The sequence below is a fragment of the Lepidochelys kempii genome, chromosome 2 (assembly GCF_965140285.1).
Source record: "Lepidochelys kempii isolate rLepKem1 chromosome 2, rLepKem1.hap1, whole genome shotgun sequence".
Classification (NCBI taxonomy): Eukaryota; Metazoa; Chordata; order Testudines; family Cheloniidae; genus Lepidochelys; species Lepidochelys kempii.
Window position 1 is genome coordinate 160,740,833 of NC_136381.1, and position 18,277 is coordinate 160,759,109.

Here is an 18,277-nt window from a genome sequence, read left to right on the forward strand (position 1 = left end):
CAACATCCCCATCAGTCCCATCTGCTTTGGGGTCTCGAATCCCCTTCGAGCAAAAATCATGATAGAGGTTCCTTTGGGGGAAAAATAGTATGAGATCATGTAATTAAAGACTGTATCTAATGCATAGCTGCCAATAGGGCTGATTCAAGGTCACATGGGCAACCTTAATTCTGGCATTTCCCAATTTTTGAGGGCCCGCCTTGGTAACCTTACTGTTCTTTAACATATTTTTCTTTGTCTCTATAATTCAAATGTTTAAAATAGCAGAAGTTTTTCAGTACTTTTAAAACAATTTTTCTTGAGACTTAGTATAAGTGAGATTAGCATTTAGTGTATGTCAGTGGAGTAAAAGGGCCAGATGTTCATAACTTCATTACAAAATCTATGTTGTTTTCAGCTATACAAACAAAGGCTCTCGCAGTGTGCCTTACTACTTAAGTGTGACATTGTTTGGATCTAAGAGAACTTGTAGTTATTACAAATGTAGCAGTATACAGTCAGAACCTTCTTCTGATTCCCTCCTCCACCAAAAGAGAACAGCATCAGTATATTCAGTATATATTTTAAAATATCAATCTGAAAATCAATTAGTCTAGTCCAGTTGCTGCCTTTCTGATCCCCCAGACTCCAGACCTAATTATTTATTCTCCTTCCCTATGGGTACTTTATAACCTTGCAGGCCACTAGGGCTGACCTGTACTGTAAATGAGAGAATGCTGCAGCATCTGTATATTCCTGTAACAACCACATAAAAGAAATATAGCTAAGGTTCTATTATTTACATTAATTGTGACCTACAGATGGAAGCTGCTCTATTATTAGTCTCCTGAAGTGGTTTAATTTTTTATCCGTTGAAAGAGTTAACTATTCTTACATTGTGGTGTTTCGGCTGCTTTCAGAACCTAGGGCTATATCAGATCCTCTTGTAGGTGCTGTTTATTCTCCTGTATGTAGGGTGCCAGATAACATGGAAATATTAATGTTATTGATTAGTAATATACCATCTGTTGGAAGGGGTTCTTTGTTTCCATAAGCCGTGACAATTGCAACACAAACGATGTAGAATGAGTGGTCACACAGATTAAGAACTCAAGGCACTGATTCTGACACAACTAATAAACAAACATAAATTAAAAACAAAAGATGGATTACAATAAATTCAAGTATAGAAAGAAATGCCAGGCCTGATCCAACTCCTATTAGAGTGAATGACGGTCTTTCCTTTGACCCCAAATCAATAAAGCACAAACAACACTTTGGCCTGGATTGGATTTGGCATATATTGAAAGTAGAGTCCAAATGGTAAAATATATTTTGTATTTTTTCATAAGGAATATATCAAGTCCCTTCACTACAATGTATTAAGAGTCAGGTTTTCAGACCGATATTCCTTATGGGACTGAGAAAGTGACATTGTTCTATGTTTAAAGGGTTTTGTTTCACATAATGTATACAAATGTGAATAGAAGGCCCAGGTAAGGGAAAACAATCCTTTGCTGTAATAGTGCAATGTTACAAAGTGTATTATGTTCTGAATTCAGTTCAATATATTGTTTTTCAATAGAATCTCAGTATTTTACTTTTTTTAAATAACATAAAGGCCCACATATGGTTGCCAACCCTCCAGGATTGTCCGAGAGTCTCCAGGAATTAAAGATTAATCTTTAATTAACTATTATCATGAGATGAAAACTCCAGGAATGTATCCAACCAAAATTGGCAACCCTACGCTCACACTCAACAAAAATGCCTAACTTACATTTTAATGGGAGTTAGGTGGCTAAATATCATCACTGGGACAAAGTGTCTTTTCTAAAGCTTTATATTCTTATACATAACTTTAAAATCTACAGAACTAATACAAATTAAAATAGATAGCCAAATCAACATTGCACCCCATCCACATCATGCAAATCAATCAATCAGATGGACAAGAAAAGTGCCCCACTCTCCCTAAAGGCCCCACTCTGTACCTCTTAAGCCTCACCAAAAGACAGGCAAATGAAATGGATCAATTAAAATATCATTCTTTAGTGCTTCCTCTCTAAATTCAAATACTCTATAACATATAATGAGCCCTTTGTTGCACTTTGGGGAGTGGTAATTGTAAGATAAAATGTACCTAATAGAGAATTCACATAGCACTGTTTTATTCTTACGAAAATATAGCATAGAATGGATTCATTTCAATAAGATCCATTCAAATTTGATCTATGGAGATGTGATCATATCCCTTAACATGTTAAAAGCCAAATATAGGGCACATGATAGCAACATCAGACAAAGTAAAAACGATAGAAATGTTTAAAATGATATATTTTTTGTTTCTTTTAGAAGAAATTTTATTGTATCTTGAAATATGGAAATAGAACTACAGATATATACAATAAAAATGTATCTGTGAATTTAAGCAAGGTTTTCTATCACTTTAATATAACATTTGAGATAGTAGCAAATCAAAGGGCGGCTCTTGGATTGAAGCAAATGAAGAAAGAACCAAAGGGGAAATTGAGAGATGTGTTTCTTTATGTCCAAAATGCTTTTCTTCATGCATACATATTCATTCTCCTAGCCACACATGTGATAGTAATCAGATAATAAAATTAATGATAGAAAAGATTATCTAGTTAATTTTATCCCATTTCTATGCCTGCATAGAACTGTTCCCAACAATATAATCTGAACTACTTTGTCCATTATTTAAACGGCTGAAATAATGAAAGTTCCACTACTTCTATTGGAAGTCAGCTTTACAGTTCATAGAACTTACACTGTTTAGAACTGCATACAATACTGTAGAGATATCACCAAAGTCTCCTCACCCCCATCCTCAACTTCTCTTCTATTTGGGTGAACAAATGCTTAATTATAAGGATGACATCTTTCATGGGTGTGTACATATGTATAACTACCTGTATCTTCATATGGCACACTTAACATATAGGCACTTTTGAAAACTCCAGCCTAAGTGACATCAGTGCACAAACTCAATGGGGATTTGTGCCTCTAACCTGCTTACATTATTTTGAAAATTCCTCTGTTTATTCTAGTTTGAGCCATATTGCAAGTTTCAGAAATATTTAATAGAACTTAAAATAGGGACTGTCCCTGGAACGTTAATATCTCTAGAACTGGAATGACCATTACTCTGTGTGTGCCCAAACATGCATATCTGTTATAGGCAGAAGTGATAGTTAAGTGATGTGACAGTAGAAGTGATGTCCATAGTTAAGGTTGCCAAAAAATTTCCATTATAAGACCCTGTCTTCAGTTGCTGTGCCAATCTTTAACCATTTGGGACAAAAATTACCCTGCTGGGTTTCTGCCTCAGCCTCAATATCTTGGAAGGTTCCAGCAAGCCTAGCTCTGCCATTTGTGAGAATGGGGCTGGGGGAAATATGGTGTTTTGCCCATGTTAACAAACTCTTACAATCACGGTGTGGAGAAGCTCTAGCACTTCCATGGTTTTGAACAAGGATTTGAAATATTGCAGGGGGCTCACTCTGGGATCAGGGTGGTGCCTTTTGCTGACCCTGTGAAAATTCACACAAATTTGGCTAAATTGTAAGCCTCTGAAAATCTACATCTGCGGGAGAGGTTTGTTGGAGTTGGCAGTAAAAGCCTCAGAACATTCTGTCTCCACACAGCATGTTTCACCCCCTCCGTGAACTGAGAGCAGTGATCTCAGCCTCCACCCACTACTGCCCGGGCAGCGCGAAGCTGAGGAAGGAAGCAATCTGACTCAGATGCAACAAAATGAAGAACACAGTGGGAATGGGAGGATACATGCCTTGGAGCGTGGGAGTGGGTGGGTAGGAACAGGAGCTGGGAGAACAGCAGCAGGCTGGGTGACAAAATGGTGGCGGGATGGGAAAAAGGGGAACTGGACAGGCTAGGAGAGGGAGAAAAGAATACAGGGGAAGGGTACAAGCTTGTCAGTGGAGTAAGAGCTGGTAGGAGAGGGGCTAAAGGGGACGACATGCGAGTGGATGGGGCAGCAGGATGCACACTCAGCGGAGGAAGCAGGCAGAAGGGTTTACAACCCCTAGAACACAGTCGCCTGCAGAATCTGGAATAGAACGTAGGATTCCTGAGACCTAGCATTCCCGTGCTGTCAGCAAATAACTGTGAAACCCTTTGTCAAAGCATATGTCTCATCCTGCTCTAGTGCTGGTCCACAGAGAGGTTAACAGTCTGCTACTACTACTGGTTACACCATTAGCTCAAATGGTAGAAGCCAGTGCTGTCGATCTAAAGGTTCCAACTCTGCTGATGAACCATGTGATGGTCAGTATGGTCCTGTGGAATGATATGTCTGGGTTACTGGCTTTTTTTTAATGCCTAGGAAATAACTTAAAATAACCTTTGTTAGGATTGTAAAATCAAACACCCAAAAGTTAGAAAATGCCAGAAATAAGATTGCCTGTGCAACTCTAATTCACCCCCATTGTGTATCTGCATTATAAGACAGTCTTTAATTACATTATCACATTTTTTCCATAGGACCTTGCCTCATCCAGTGTACAGGGCAGACTAGGCTCTGGGAATGAAGCTGAGATGTGATATGAAGGAAACTCTTGTTTGTAAGACCCCTGCCTCATTTGCTATGGAAACTGGAAAGTGTGTGATGAATCAGGCAGGGGAATGCAGGCATAGAAGGGATGTTCTCATGGTTAAGGGAGTTGAAAGCTGCGCAGAATTGGATCCCTCCTTCGACCACAGAATTTCCTATGTGATACTGGGCAAGTCACCCAAACCAGACTTTTCAGATGGTCATTAATTGTGTTCCTCATTTTTGGAACTTGAGATCCAGGGATCTGATTTGCAGAAGTGCTGAACACTTAAAGCTACAACTGAACTAAATGGGAGCTGTGCTTTGAACATATAAAGTGCTATATAATTGATGTTCTCAGAAAAATCAAGTGCTAGGCATCTCAAACTGGGCACTCAAAATTAGTGGATACTTTTGACAATTTGGGCCTTAATCTCTCTGTGTCTCAGTTCCTTTTCTGTAAGATGGGGAAAATAATACCCATCTTACCTCCCAGGCGTGTTATGAAGATAAATTAATGTTATGAAGCATTAAAATATTATAGTGATGAATGCTGTAAAAAAGCCCACAAAGAAATTAAAAATTCTGCTATTCGTGCAAGTTTAAGATTGCATGTGGAAAATAAGACCTGGGGCCACACACTGAATGATGTGGATAAAAGGAAATATTGAATAGCTACTCATGGTGTATGCACTGTCCATCCTGTGCACTGAATGAGGCAGGGAAAGACTAATATATGACCATGTAAAAACTGTCATAATACAGTACCTATACATATATACAAAAGGGGCCAAATTAAGGTTGCATATATATCTTAATTATGGCCTTTTCTAACTTCAGAGTGCTTGACTTTGCAACCTTGATATTTTTAACATAGTTCTTGTACATTTATATATAATCTACAATTTTAAAATAATTATTACAAAATTACAACCACCCAATTAGATAGAATTGATTAGTGTTTCACTGTTAGATACCACCTTGCCATAACTGAAACAAATGTCATATGATATGTAAGAGAATCTACAGCAACATCCATACAACTGTGTATTTCATACCTAGGTGTTTGGCTGGTTAGCAGATACAGAATCATATTTGGGGGAGTCACCTGCTGCTGTATAGTCAAGAGCCCACTAGCGCTGTTGATCCATTTCTACAATAGGCTTAGTACTTGAATCATAACTATTTACTTTCACTCTTCCCCTCCTAATTCTAAATCAATATGATCCTCTGTCCTTCTCCATAGCTGAGGTCTTTGGGAATACAGTTCTGAAGGATAGACTTGAATAGGCTTAAGTGGCAGCACATATTAAAAGCTTTTTAGTTTTTGTAAAATCTACTGCTCCAGCCTTGGTCTTTCAACAGCTTGTTCAACTGAGAAAAATGGATTGTGTGATCTTAATATTCAACTGATCAGGCTGAAAGCTCCGTACTTCAGATGTTAAGTTTTGCAGGTGGAAGGATTATAACTTGGTGCAAATTTCCTCCAGGTAGCCCAGCATGCCTTGTAATGAAAGAATTGTCCAATAATACTGCTGCAGTTTGATAGGACACTGAATCAGACCTGAGGTCCATCTAGTCCTGTATCCTGAAAATGGCTGGTACCAGAGTCAGGTTGTGAATACCTTACATTGAATAGAATGTTACTGCACCAGTTGTCCCATGGACTTCAGTAGACTGCTTGGGGTGCAGGGTACTACTCTACATAAATAAGAGTATTATATTCTGACTCTTAATACGTGTTTCACTTCATCTGTCTGTAAAATAGGTATGTTACTTCCTTACTGCTAAGGGAAGATGTGGAGCTCAATTAATTTATGTTTATATAGTACTTTGAGTACTTCAGAAAGTACACAGTATTATTTTAAGGAGGTTCAATTTTTTCTAAAGGCAGCAGAAAAGTGCATTATAGTAGGGAATCCTGTCCTTCACAAGGGACCTCTAAAGAAGGAGTGGCTCTGTTGGAGACAGGCTATTGGATTAGATGGACCCCTGATCTGATCATGTGTGACAATTCATGTGTTTGTAAAAAGAACATATTTTCAATGAACTTTGCTTAATTGTAGAATTTTCTTCCACCTATAGTACCACAGTCCTATAGTTTGTTGCGTGGTGTAGAGTCCAACTATTTACTCAGGCTTTCGACGATGGAATGTAATATTTTGCCATTGCACATGGGGTTGAGTTTTTTTAGTTTTAGTTGTCATTTGTCAAGTGACTGACATTTTTAAATTAAGTTCATACACATGTACCCAGAGACAATGTGACAGTACTCTGTGACCTTGGGCTAATCCTGTCTCATCTGTGTTCCTCTGTATTCCCTCCCAAACTTTGTCTGCCTTTTCTAGTTATGCCTTGATCCACTGATGCAGATGGGACTCAAGCCTGTGTTTAAAATTAAGCATACACCTAACTTTCCTGGATAGGGCTGGATTTACTCATCAAACCCACATAATCTACTGGGGACTGTTGCTCTAGCTAGAGTGACCATGGTTCATGGCATCGCACCAGGCATCATGTAGTGAAGTTCCTAGGTCTGGCTCAATCCTGCCAATACATGAATCTCTGGGGTGGCCCCACTGGAGGCCCCATGTAGGGCCAGGGCATGCATCCCTTTGTGCATTGATTGACAGCTTGCGAGCACGGTGTGCTGGGGTATTTTTGTCTACCCTGGTGGCATGGCTGAAGAGCATATAACCCCGCTTTTGAATAGAATGAGCAATCTAAGGAAGAATGAGCAATCAAAGGAAGGTCAGATCTCTTTGAGATTGTGATATTTCACACAAAATCAAAATACTTTATACTCAGGATTTAGCACTGACTGTATCTAATTCTGCAAGGTCATTGAGACTAACAACAAGAATCTTTGCTATCAGTTGGAAGCAACAGAGAAGGAGAACGACCTGGGTGCCGTGGTTGATCGCAGGAGGACTATGAACTGCTATCGTGATGCAGCTAATGCAATCCTAAAATGCAACAGGAGAGATATTTCTCCTACAGATAGGAAAGCGGTACCACCATTATCCAAGGCACTGATGAGACCTCATAGAACTGTAGGACTGGAAGGGACCGGGAGAAGTCATCTAGTTCAATCCCTTGCACTCATGGCAGGACTAAATATTATCTAGATCATCTCTGATGGGTGTCTGTTAACCTACAGTTAGGAAGTTTTTCTGAATTTCCAATCTAAACCGCTCTGATTGGGAATACTGTGTTCAATTCTGGTTTCCCATGTTTAAGAAAGAGGAATTCAAACTGGAACAGGTACAGAGAAGGGTTACTAGGGATCAGAGGACTGGAAAACCTACCTTATGAGAGGAGACTTGAACTTGGCTTGGTTACCTAACCAAACGAAGTCTGAGGGGAGCTATGATTGCTGTCTATAAATACATCAGAGGGATAAAATACCAGGGAAGGAGAGGAGTTAAGAGCAAATTTTGGCACAAGAACAAATGGAACAAACCGGTCATCAATACATTTAGGCTTGAAATTAGAGGAAGGTTTATAACCATCAGTGGAGTGAAATTCTGAAATAGTCTTCCAAAGGAAGTAGTGGGGGCAAAAAACCTAAGTGGCTTCAAGACTGAGCTTGATACATTCAAGGAGAGGATGATATGAGAAAGTTTCCTACCATGGGATATAGCCCATCTGCAACTGCTACAGTAGCAGCAAATATCTCCAGCAGCCAGAGGTGGGACGAGAGAGGGGGCGGGCTCTGAGTTACTACAGAGAATTCTTTACCAGGTGTCTGGCTGGTGGGTCTCACCCATGCGCTCAGGGTCTAACTGATCATCATATTTTGGGTCAGAAGGGATTTTCTCCAAGGTCAGATTGGCAGAGACCCTGTTTGTTTGTTTTTTAACCTTTTTGTGCAGCATGGGGCACACGTCACTTGCTGGTTTGAACTAGAGTAAACAGTGGATTCTTTTAAAACAAAATTTAAGGACTTCAGTAACTCAAAGATTCTGGATCTCTTACAGCAGTGGGTGGGTGAGGATCTGTGGCCTCCAATGCACAAGTGATCACTCTAGATGATCACAATGATTCTGTCTGGCCTTAAAGTCTGAGTCTGTAAGACGGCTCAGGTTATTGACCTGTATAGCAAGTCAGGTAGTACAGAGAGTGGATAGATCCTAAACTTTGAGCACCAAGATGTTAATACATGATACATCCATAAGCAAGACATAGATTTCATACAAGGGGCGGCGAGACTGAGTCAAAGAATGTCCCAGATGTAAGGATGCAGTTAAATACTTTGTGGAATTGGGCCCCTAGAGAGTCTATAGGACCGCTTAGTTCATGTCAAGCTGAGGTAGGGTTGCCAACCCTCCCAGTTTCACTGGGAGTCTCCCAGAATCGGGCTCTATCTCCCGGAGGCTACTTAAACCAAACCAGGAGATTTTAGGCTGCTAAAAGTCTGGCAGCACAGCAGGGCTAAGTCAGGCTCCCTACCTGCCCTGGCCCTGTGCCACTCCCAGACGTGGCCGGCAGGTCCCTGCTGCCCCTGGAGGAGGGGCCGGGGGCTCTACGCGTAGGGCAGGGGTGGGGAACCTAGAGTTCACGGGCCAGATCTGGCCCCGTGGTTAATTTCATAAACTGAAGCTCATGGGAGCTGTGGGGGTGGCGCCTGCAGGTAGGGGCAGCGCTTTCAGGCAGGGGCAGAGCACAGAGCCTCTGGGACCCCTCCAGGGGCCACAGGGATGTGCTGGCTGCTTCCGGGAGAGGTGCGATGCCAGAGCCTTAGCACCGCTGCGCCACCGACTGGGAGCTGCCTGAGGTAAGTGCCACCTGGCCGGAGCCCTCACCCCCTTCCGCACCCCAACACCTTGCCCCAGCCCTGAACCCCCTCCAGCATGCAAACTCCGTCCCAGAGCCTGCACCCCCTCACCCCATCCTGTACCCCAATCTGCAGCCCCATTCCAGAGCCCACACCCTCCTCTCGCACCCTAAACCCCTATCCCAGCCTAGGGTGACCAGATGTCCGGTTTTCGACTCCGGTAAGTCGGTGAGCACTGCTGATTGGGCCGTTGACTTTCCAGTTGGCAGCGCCATGCTCCTCGTGGCTCTTGGGAAGCAGTTGGCATGTACCCCCCTCCGGCTCCTATGCGTAGGGCAGGGGTGGGGAACCTAGAGCCCCCGGGGCCAAATCTGGCCCCGTGGTTAATTTCATCCAGCCCGGCGGGGTTCCCCTGTGCCAGCTCCTCCCGCTGCAGGGGGAAGCCCTGAGCGTCTGCACACTCCCCTGTGGGGCTGGAGCCAGCGTGGGGGGAAGCCCTGAGCCTCTGGTCCCCCTCCCCTCCCGGGGCTGGAGCCACAAGCAGGGAAAGCCCTGAGCCTCCGCTTCCCGCCCCGCCCCACCCCAAGCACCAGCTCACCCCGCTGCAGGGGGAAGCTCTGAGCCTCCGCGCCCCCTTGGGCAGGTGAGTGAATGGCCCGCGATTAATTTCTGTATGTGGGTCAATGGCCTGTGACAGAAAAGAGGTTCCCCACCCCGGAGCTCTCCTGCCCCAACCCTGATCCCCCTCCCACCCTCCAAACCCCTCAGACCCAGACCGGAGCACCCTCCTGCACCCCAAATCCCCAGCCCCACCCCAGAGCCCCTCACCCTGCACCCCAACTGCCTGCCCCAGCGCAGAGCCCTCTCCCGTGCCCAGAACCACTCATTTCTGGCCCCACTCCGGAACCCGCACCCCCAGCCCTGAGCCCGTAACTCCTCCCACACCCCGACCCCCTGCCTCAGCCCGGAGCCCCCCCGCATACGCCGAACCCCTCGGCTCCACCCTCCAGCCCGGAGCTCCCTCCTGCATCCCAAACCCCCCCACCCCCGGCCCCAGCCCAGGGCCCGCGCCCTCACCCCCTCCCGCACGCCAGCCCGGTGAACAGGAGCGAGTGCGGCGGGGGCGAGGCAGCGGCGGGGGCGGGACGGGGCGAGCCGGGGGCGGAACGGGGCGAGCCGGGGGCGGGGGCCCCTCAGAGGCGAGGCAGGGCAAAGGTGTTTGGCTCTGAGCCAGTGGAAAGTTGCCAACCCTGAGCCCCCTCCCCGAGCTGGTGCCCCCCGTGCAGCCCAACCCCCTGCCCGGTGAGAGTGGGGCGGGGAGGGCGGGGAGGGCGAGCAGCGCCGGGGAGGGGCCAGGGCGAGGGTGTTGGCGGGACTCGACAGTGGGCAACCGTGAGCCGCGGGGGGACGCTACCCTGCGGTCCTTTGCCAGCACCAGCTGCGGGGTGAACCCTGCACTAGGCGCCCCTCCCGAGGCCGCTCCCAGGCACACGGGTTTGCAAGCGGAGAGCTCAACGCACCCTGGTGGTGCCGGGGCAAAAAGGACGATTCACACCCCGGCGGGCAGCGGCAGGGGCCGCCTCCCCCGCGGCGTTAGCCAGCCCCTGGCACCCCGCCCTCAGGCGGGGCTCGGCGCGGATCTCGGCCACCTGCTCCTCCCCAGGCTGCGGGCGCGGGGCGGCTCCACTGCGCAGGCGCGTCTTGCGGGGGGGGTGGAGCACCACCCCGTGAGGTCACTCGGCCCGCGCCCCTCCCCCCTCCGGCAGCGGCCGAGGGTTGCCGAGCGGCGGGCCGGGGCTCGCGGGCGCCGCTAGGGGGCGGTTGCGGGCGCAGCCGGGCGAGCCCAGCGGGGAGGCGGCGGCGGCGCTGGGAGCGGGTCCGTGGTGCGGAGTCCGGCGCAGCTTCCTGGTCGCGTGCGGGGAGCCCGGCACCTGCTCGGCGCGGCCCGCGGGAGAGAGGCGCCCCGGGCCGGGAGCAGCGGGGCGGCGCTGCCCCATGGTGCGGCAGGTACCGAGCGGGGGCGGGGCGGGGGCACGCTGCCCGGGGAGCCGCCCGCTGCGCTGGGGCCGGGGCGAAAGTTTGCGGGGTGTGGGCGGTAGGGGGCCTCGTGGGAGGCTGCCCGGCCCGGGGTCGGTCTGCTTGGCCGCTGTCCGCGAGGGGTGGCCCCGGGCGAGGGGCGGGGGCTGGCGGGCGGGGTCCCGAGGTGTGTGTGGGGGGGTCCGAGGTTGGGGGGCTCTGAGCCGGGCAGGGGAAGCTGATCAGCATCTTCCAGCCCGACGCCGGGCACCGCTGGTTCATAGCTAGTGTCCTTCGAGGATGGTGTCTTCCAGGCTCCGAGCAGCTGTTACGAGCTCCAGTCTGTGCCCCGCTGGGATACACCGTGTTTCCCCGAGTAGGTGAGGTGCTCTGAACGGCAGCTCTGGGGAGGCTGGCCAAGCGCTGCTAGGATGATCTTTCAGTTGTGAAGTCACTTCTCCGAGTTTAGTTTCCAGCTGCATTTAAACTGGCTATAAATGACTTGGAAACTCTTGCAAACTTTGTAAATATCCTAAGAAGTTCACATAGCTAAGAAAAGTTGACAGATGTTCGTTGCAGTGTAACTTGCAGAAGTGGTTTTTTTTTTTGTTATAGGGCTACTCTGATTCGTTTAATCGTTTTCACCTTGGCCTCTTCTCTCCAAGTCAATCACAAAATACATTGAATAATAGTTTGTGTGTAGTATTGTTTTTAAAACAGAGTTGTTTTAACTGTGTTTTTCTATTGGTCATCTTTATTTCTGGAGTAGTAAAGGTAAATGGACTTGAACTTTTCAAAAAATTGCAATCTCATTTTAGTTGCCATATTACTAAATATTTCCTAATTTGCTGTTTCATAGATAATAGAAACCACCTCAAAGGGTGCCAGTTTTCCTCAGTAGTTCTTTTCTGCATGTTGCGTGCTGACTTGTATCATGTATACAGGTTTTTGGTGCCATAACTAAGCAGCAAAGAAAGTAAAATACATTAGATTTTAAAGTGTGAAATTTCCACTCAGTTGGAATCCTCCTTATGACCTCACCTTTGCTGTGATGTCTCCAACAATTTAGCCATCTAATGTGGAGGAGGCAGGGCAGTTGAAAGTAAAGGGTATGCTTTATGAAATACACACACTACTTGTATGTTGTCTTTTTTGCCTCCATTCTTAGCTTCATTTGTCTCTTTTTAGAATATAAACTTTTTGGAGCATGGGTTGTTTTTCCCTGTATGTCTGTACTGCACCTAGTACATTGCAGGCACTACTGTAATACATAATAGAATTAAAAACTAGTTGACACATTGATAGCCTTAAATACAGATACTGCTAATTTGACATTTGAAACATTACTTACTTGTAGTAATACACTTATAACTGGTTTCAGAGTAGCAGCCATGTTAGTCTGTATTCACAAAAAGAAAAGGAGTACTTGTGGCACCTTAGAGACTAACAAGTTTATTTGAGCATAAGCTTTCCTGAGCTACAGCTCACTTCATCAGATGCTGTAGCTCACGGAAGCTTATGCTCAAATAAATTTGTTAGTCTCTAAGGTGCCACAAGTACTCCTTTTCTTTTTACACTTATAACTGAAAGTCTTAAATGTAAGTGTTGATATAGCAGAACTTTTGTATCATTTTCTTAACATTTATTTTTTCAATAACTGTGTTCAGATTTTTTATACTCATTCACATTTAGGAGGATCATTAATTGGTTGCTTTAAAAAAAGTATTAAACTTTTGTAAGCAACAACAAATTGTCTTAATAGTTGGGTGGTTCCACTTCCAAAGGAAACTGCTAACAAACAGGAGTCAGAAAAGAAAGATGAGATCCCATTGTAACTAGTGAATTCTGAATAACTGCTTATGAAATACAAATAATACAGTCTTGGTGACACTTGATTTCTTCAAGCACTGTCTTATTTTGGGAAAAAATCTTGACTGGGAGAAGACAAATCATGTTTAACACATCCATTTAGAACCACATTTCTTATTTTAAATATATTGGAAAAGGAACATGTGCCAAATAGTAGGAATACTTATCACATATATAGCACTGTACCTCTTCAAAGTATTTTACAAATTGATTTATTTGAAGAACTGTCTTGTGTTGATAAGATTGTTGAGGAAATTATTTTTTTGTTTCATAAAACACTTAATATTAGTGACATATTTGATCCTTACTTATGCAGATTCTTTAACACCTAATTACTTGCTAGAGGTTTGTAATTATAAGCATTGATAAGGGGCCTATAATTTTATCATCTGTTTTACATGTTTTATAATTGGGGCAGTTAATTCACACTTTTAATTGAAGAGAACACAGAATGTTTTTCTAATATTAACTGAATTCCTGTAGAATATCTTTCTTGTTTTCAGAAACATTATCAATGTGAAAAGACTGCTGTAGCAATTAGATTGAAGTGACCAAACTAAACTTTGTAATTTAACAATCACTTATCTGGACAACTGGTAAACTGTCTCCGCAGTGAATTTTTAAGTGATCAGTCCCTATAACATAGAGACAGGCCAATAACACTTCTTACATGGAAAATTTAATAAATGAAATCAGAACAATGATGATAATGTGGATACTTTGTGGAAACTGATTACTTTTACACATCAAATCTGTGTTTTCCCTCACCTACTCTAGTATGTTGAAAGCAAAACTTAAATTTAAGATTCCTGTTTTTTAAATGTGGGTTACTTCAGTGATACATAAACAGTTTTTCAATATGTTCCTGTGCAGTTTTTCTATGAAGCTCAGTAACAATAATCTTTCACCAGCTCAAGAATTTTCATGTATACAAAAGTAATTAAAGCCAAAGAATTGTGTTAAGTACACTAAACAACAATATGGATATCAGTGTTGATATTTCCTTATTCCATTTGTTTGCTGATGGTCTTTAACATGTAGTAGCTATGGATTTGACTATCAGATTACAAATAAAAAAGGGGACTCTGACCCTAAATAGACACTTAAGACTACTTATTTGTTTCAATCCATCTTTTTAATGATAGTAATACATACGTGTCTATATTAAGAGTTTTGTGTAGCGCTTGTAGCCCTCTTTTCCCTCAGTCCTGTGCGGAAGTGTTCCCTTACATCGACTGAATTTATGAGAACAGTTTTATATCGGAGACAACTGTGCACAATTCTTCTATTGGAAAGAGTGTTAGAGTAGAAGATTGAGAGAGAAGGATTTTAAAAATTATTTGATAGCTCATGAAGCTTGAAGAAATATATAATTTGTTTTGTTTTTATATTATTGGGAATCAGAGTGTTTGACTTAATTTGTATAATCAATGATTCATAGACTTTAAGGTCAGAAGGGACCATCATGATCATGTAGTGTGACCTCTTGCACATTGCAGGCTACAGAACCTCACCCAACCACTCCTGTAATAGACCCCTAACCTCTGGCTGAGTTAGTGAGTGCCTCAAATCATGGCTTAAAGACTTTAAGTTTCAGAGAATCCACCATTTACGCTAGTTTAAACCTGCAAGTGACCTGTGCCCGATGCTGCAGAGGAAGGTGAAAAAACCCTAGGATTTCTGCCAATCTGACCTGGGGGAAAATTCTTTCTCAGCCTTAAATATGGTGATCAGTTAAACCCTGAGTACGTGGGCAAGATTCACCAGCCGACACCTGGGAAAGAATTCTCTGTAGTAAACCAGAGCCCTCCCCATCTAGTGTCCCATTGCACCGTTAAAAACAAGCTATCTTACCAGTCGTAGTTTTTATTGTATAAGACACACAGGGCTCGACCCCACAAAGGGACTTTAGGCATGCCTAAGTCCAACATTTAGGCATTCTCTGAGATCCTTAAAACTGCCTCGCAGTTGCTGTTTAACCTTGGAGGTTCCTTGTGGTGGCTAAATTTCTGCTGGTGTGAATGCACAAAGCCACATAAATCCTGGTGTTGCTGAGCAGCTCACAGCCCCACTGGGATTCTCAAATTAGGTGTTCCTCAGTCTGTTTTGCCTGTGGGATCTGATCTGGGAGGCATTTTCATGGCATGTTGACTGGATCAGGCCCAGTCCAGGACAGCCAGGTGTGAGCAGATTGGGAATTTTTTGAAGTGGATGTGTGCATGCGTATGTACATACATAGCCAATAGCTCAGTGGTGAGAGTACTCATCTACAATGTGGGATACCTATTTGTAAATTCCCATTCTGTCTGTTTAAGAACAGGGACTTGAGCCCATGTTTACCTCATCCCATGTAAATGCTTTGACCACCAGGTTATTGACTATAATGGAGTGGAGGTTTTGCTTGTGCTCTCTCTCTGTGGCGTGTGTGTGTGTGCTTATGAGATGTGGTTAAGGTGTCTAATTCCAGGAATGGATTCATGGCTATGAATCTGGAGTGGAGATAATCACTCCAGACCAGGGATGGTCAAACTTTTTGGCCCGAGGGCCACATCAGGCAATAGAAATTATATGGTGGGCCATGAATGCTCACAAAATTGGGGTTGGGGTGCAGACTCTGGGGTGGGGCTGGGGATGAGGAACTTGGGGTGTAAAGAGCGTGCTCTGGGGATCAGGGCTGGGGCAGGAGTGTGGGAAGGGGTGCAGGTTCTGGCTGGGGGCCCAGGCTCTGGGCTGGGGATGAGAGGTTTGGGGTGCAGGAGGGTGCTCCGGGCTGGGATTGAGGGGTTTGGAGAGCGGGAGGGGGATCAGGGCTGGGGCAGGGGGTTGGGACGTGGGGAGAGGCTGAGGGGTGCAGGCTCAAAGCGGCACTTACCTCAAGTGGCTCCTGGAAGCAGTGGCATGTATCTTCTCCGGTTCCTAAACGGAGGTGCAGCCAGGCGGTTCTGCAGGCACCGCCCTTGCAGCTCCCATTGGAGCGCATAGGAGCTGGAGTGGGGCCATGCCGCTGCTTCTGGGAGCTGCATTTTGCAGCCCCTGACCCTGCACCCCGGCTGGGGTTGAGCCATGTGGTGTGGCCCTCGACCCAGTTCCCCAGCCAGAGCAGGGCCAAGCCACATGGTGTGGCCCCTGATCCAGTGTCTGCAGAGAAGGTCAAAACTGTCTGGTGCAGCCCCTGACACAGCACCCTGGCTGGAGCGCCGGAGCGGGGCCGAGTCGCTTGGCATGGCTTGCAGGCTGGCTTAAAACAGCTCATGGGCCGGATCCGGCCCGCGGGCCATAGACTGACTAACTCTGGGCCAGACTTAGGTACCTAACTGCCTTTGAGGAGTGGGGCTTAGATTCCGCTCCTCAGCATTTCCTGATGTCTAGGGCAGCACCCCGTTCAGTATGTTATCCTCTGTGAATCCCGTCCTCAAGTGCTTAACTCTCCCAGTGGATGGTATAGGGAGGCTGGGTGACTAACTCAAGACTAAAGATTTCACTTGGCAGCAGAGCTCCTAAAAGTTAGATGTTGTAATGTTGAGCATGGCTATTCCTAAGTCTTTTTGTGGATCTAGCTCAGAGGGCCCGTGGGATCCTCCTGCCTGGCCCATGAGCTCCTGGCCCGGGAGGCTAGCTTCTGGCCCCACCCCTGCTGTTCCCCCTCCCCTGCGGCCTCAGCTCACTGCACCGCTGGTGCAGTGCTCTGGGCGGCAGGGCTGAGAACTCTTTCCAGGCAACACAGCTGCAGAGTCGCAGCCTGACCCGTGCTCTGTGCTGCGCAGTGGCGTGGCTGGCTCCAGCTGGGTGGCACGGTCGGCTCTCCTGGTGCTCTGGGCGGCGTGGCTGTAGTGGCGCCAGCCACTGGTGCTCCAGGCAGTGCGGTAAGGGGGCAGGGAGCAGGGGGGGTTGGATAGAGGGCAGGGGAGTTTGGGGTGGTGGTCAGGGGGCAGGGGTGTGGATAGGGGTTGGGGCGGTCAGAGGGCGGGGAACAGGGGGGTTGAATGAGGGCAGGGGTCCCAGGGGAGCAGTCAGGAAGGAGGGGGGGGTTGGATGCGGCTGTGGGGGGCAGTTGGGTGGGAGGTTCTGGGGGCAGTCAGGGAACAGGGCTGGCTGGATGGGGCAGGAGTCCTGGGGGGGGGGCGTCGGGGTGAGAAGCAGGGGGGGTCGGATAGGGGGCGGGGGCCAGGCCACACCTGGCTGTTACAATTTTGGAAAACCAATGTGGCCCTCAGGCCAAAAAGTTTGCCTGCCCCTGATCTAGCCCATAGTACTTGAAACAAGTTGTTTTGTCTTTACAATGCATTCACTGAAAGAGTCTGTTATAAAAACAGCAAGGAGTCCGGTGGCACCTTAAAGACTAACAGATTTATTTGGGCATAAGCTTTCGTGGGTAAAAAACCCACTTCTTCAGATGCATGGAGTGGAAATTCCAGATGCAGGCATTATATACTGACACATGACAAGAAGGGAGTTACCTCACAAGTGGAGAACCAATGTTGACAGGGCCAATTCGATCAGAGTGGATGTAGTCCACTCCCAATAATTGGTGAGGAAGTGTCAATTCCAGGAGAGGCAAAGCTGCTTTTGTAGCGAGCCAGCCAGTCCCAGTCCCTATTCAAGCCCAAATTAATGGTGTTAAAATTTGCAAATGAATGTTAGTTCTGCTGTTTCTCTTTGAAGTCTGTTTCTGAAGTTTTTTTGTTCAAGTATAGCTACTTTTAAATCTGTTATAGAATGTCCAGGAAGATTGAAGTGTTCTCCTAGTGGCTTTTTGTATATTACTATTCCTGATGTCTGATTTGTGTCCATTTATTCTTTTACATAGGGACTGTCCGGTTTGGCCAATGTACATGGCAGAAGGGCATTGCTGGCACATGGTGGCATATATAACATTAGTAGACATGCAGGTGAATGAGCCCCTGATGGTGTGGTTGATGTGGTTGGGTCCTCCGATGGTGTCGCTAGAGTAGATATGGGGACAGAGTAGGCAATTAGGTTTGCTACAAGGATAGGTTCCTGGGCTAGTGTTTCTGTGGTGGGTAGTTGCTGGTGAGTATTTGCTTCAGATTGGGGGGCTGTGT

At 46.1% G+C, this 18,277-nt stretch overlaps 1 protein-coding gene across 4 annotated transcripts in view; it reads left to right on the forward strand.

Annotated features, from left to right (window-relative positions):
* The first annotated feature begins 11,187 nt into the window (after positions 1–11,187).
* The window catches only part of PTPN3 (protein tyrosine phosphatase non-receptor type 3), a 278,122-nt gene continuing 271,032 nt past the window's right edge, over positions 11,188–18,277 (forward strand). For 2 of the 4 annotated variants that reach the window (XM_073332642.2, XM_073332646.2), the window contains exon 1: positions 11,188–11,336. The gene's annotated coding sequence lies outside the window, so the exon portion shown is untranslated. Of the gene's footprint in view, positions 11,337–11,603; positions 11,726–18,277 lie in introns of those variants that run through there. The other 2 variants (XM_073332643.2, XM_073332644.2) reach the window with 2 other exon arrangements.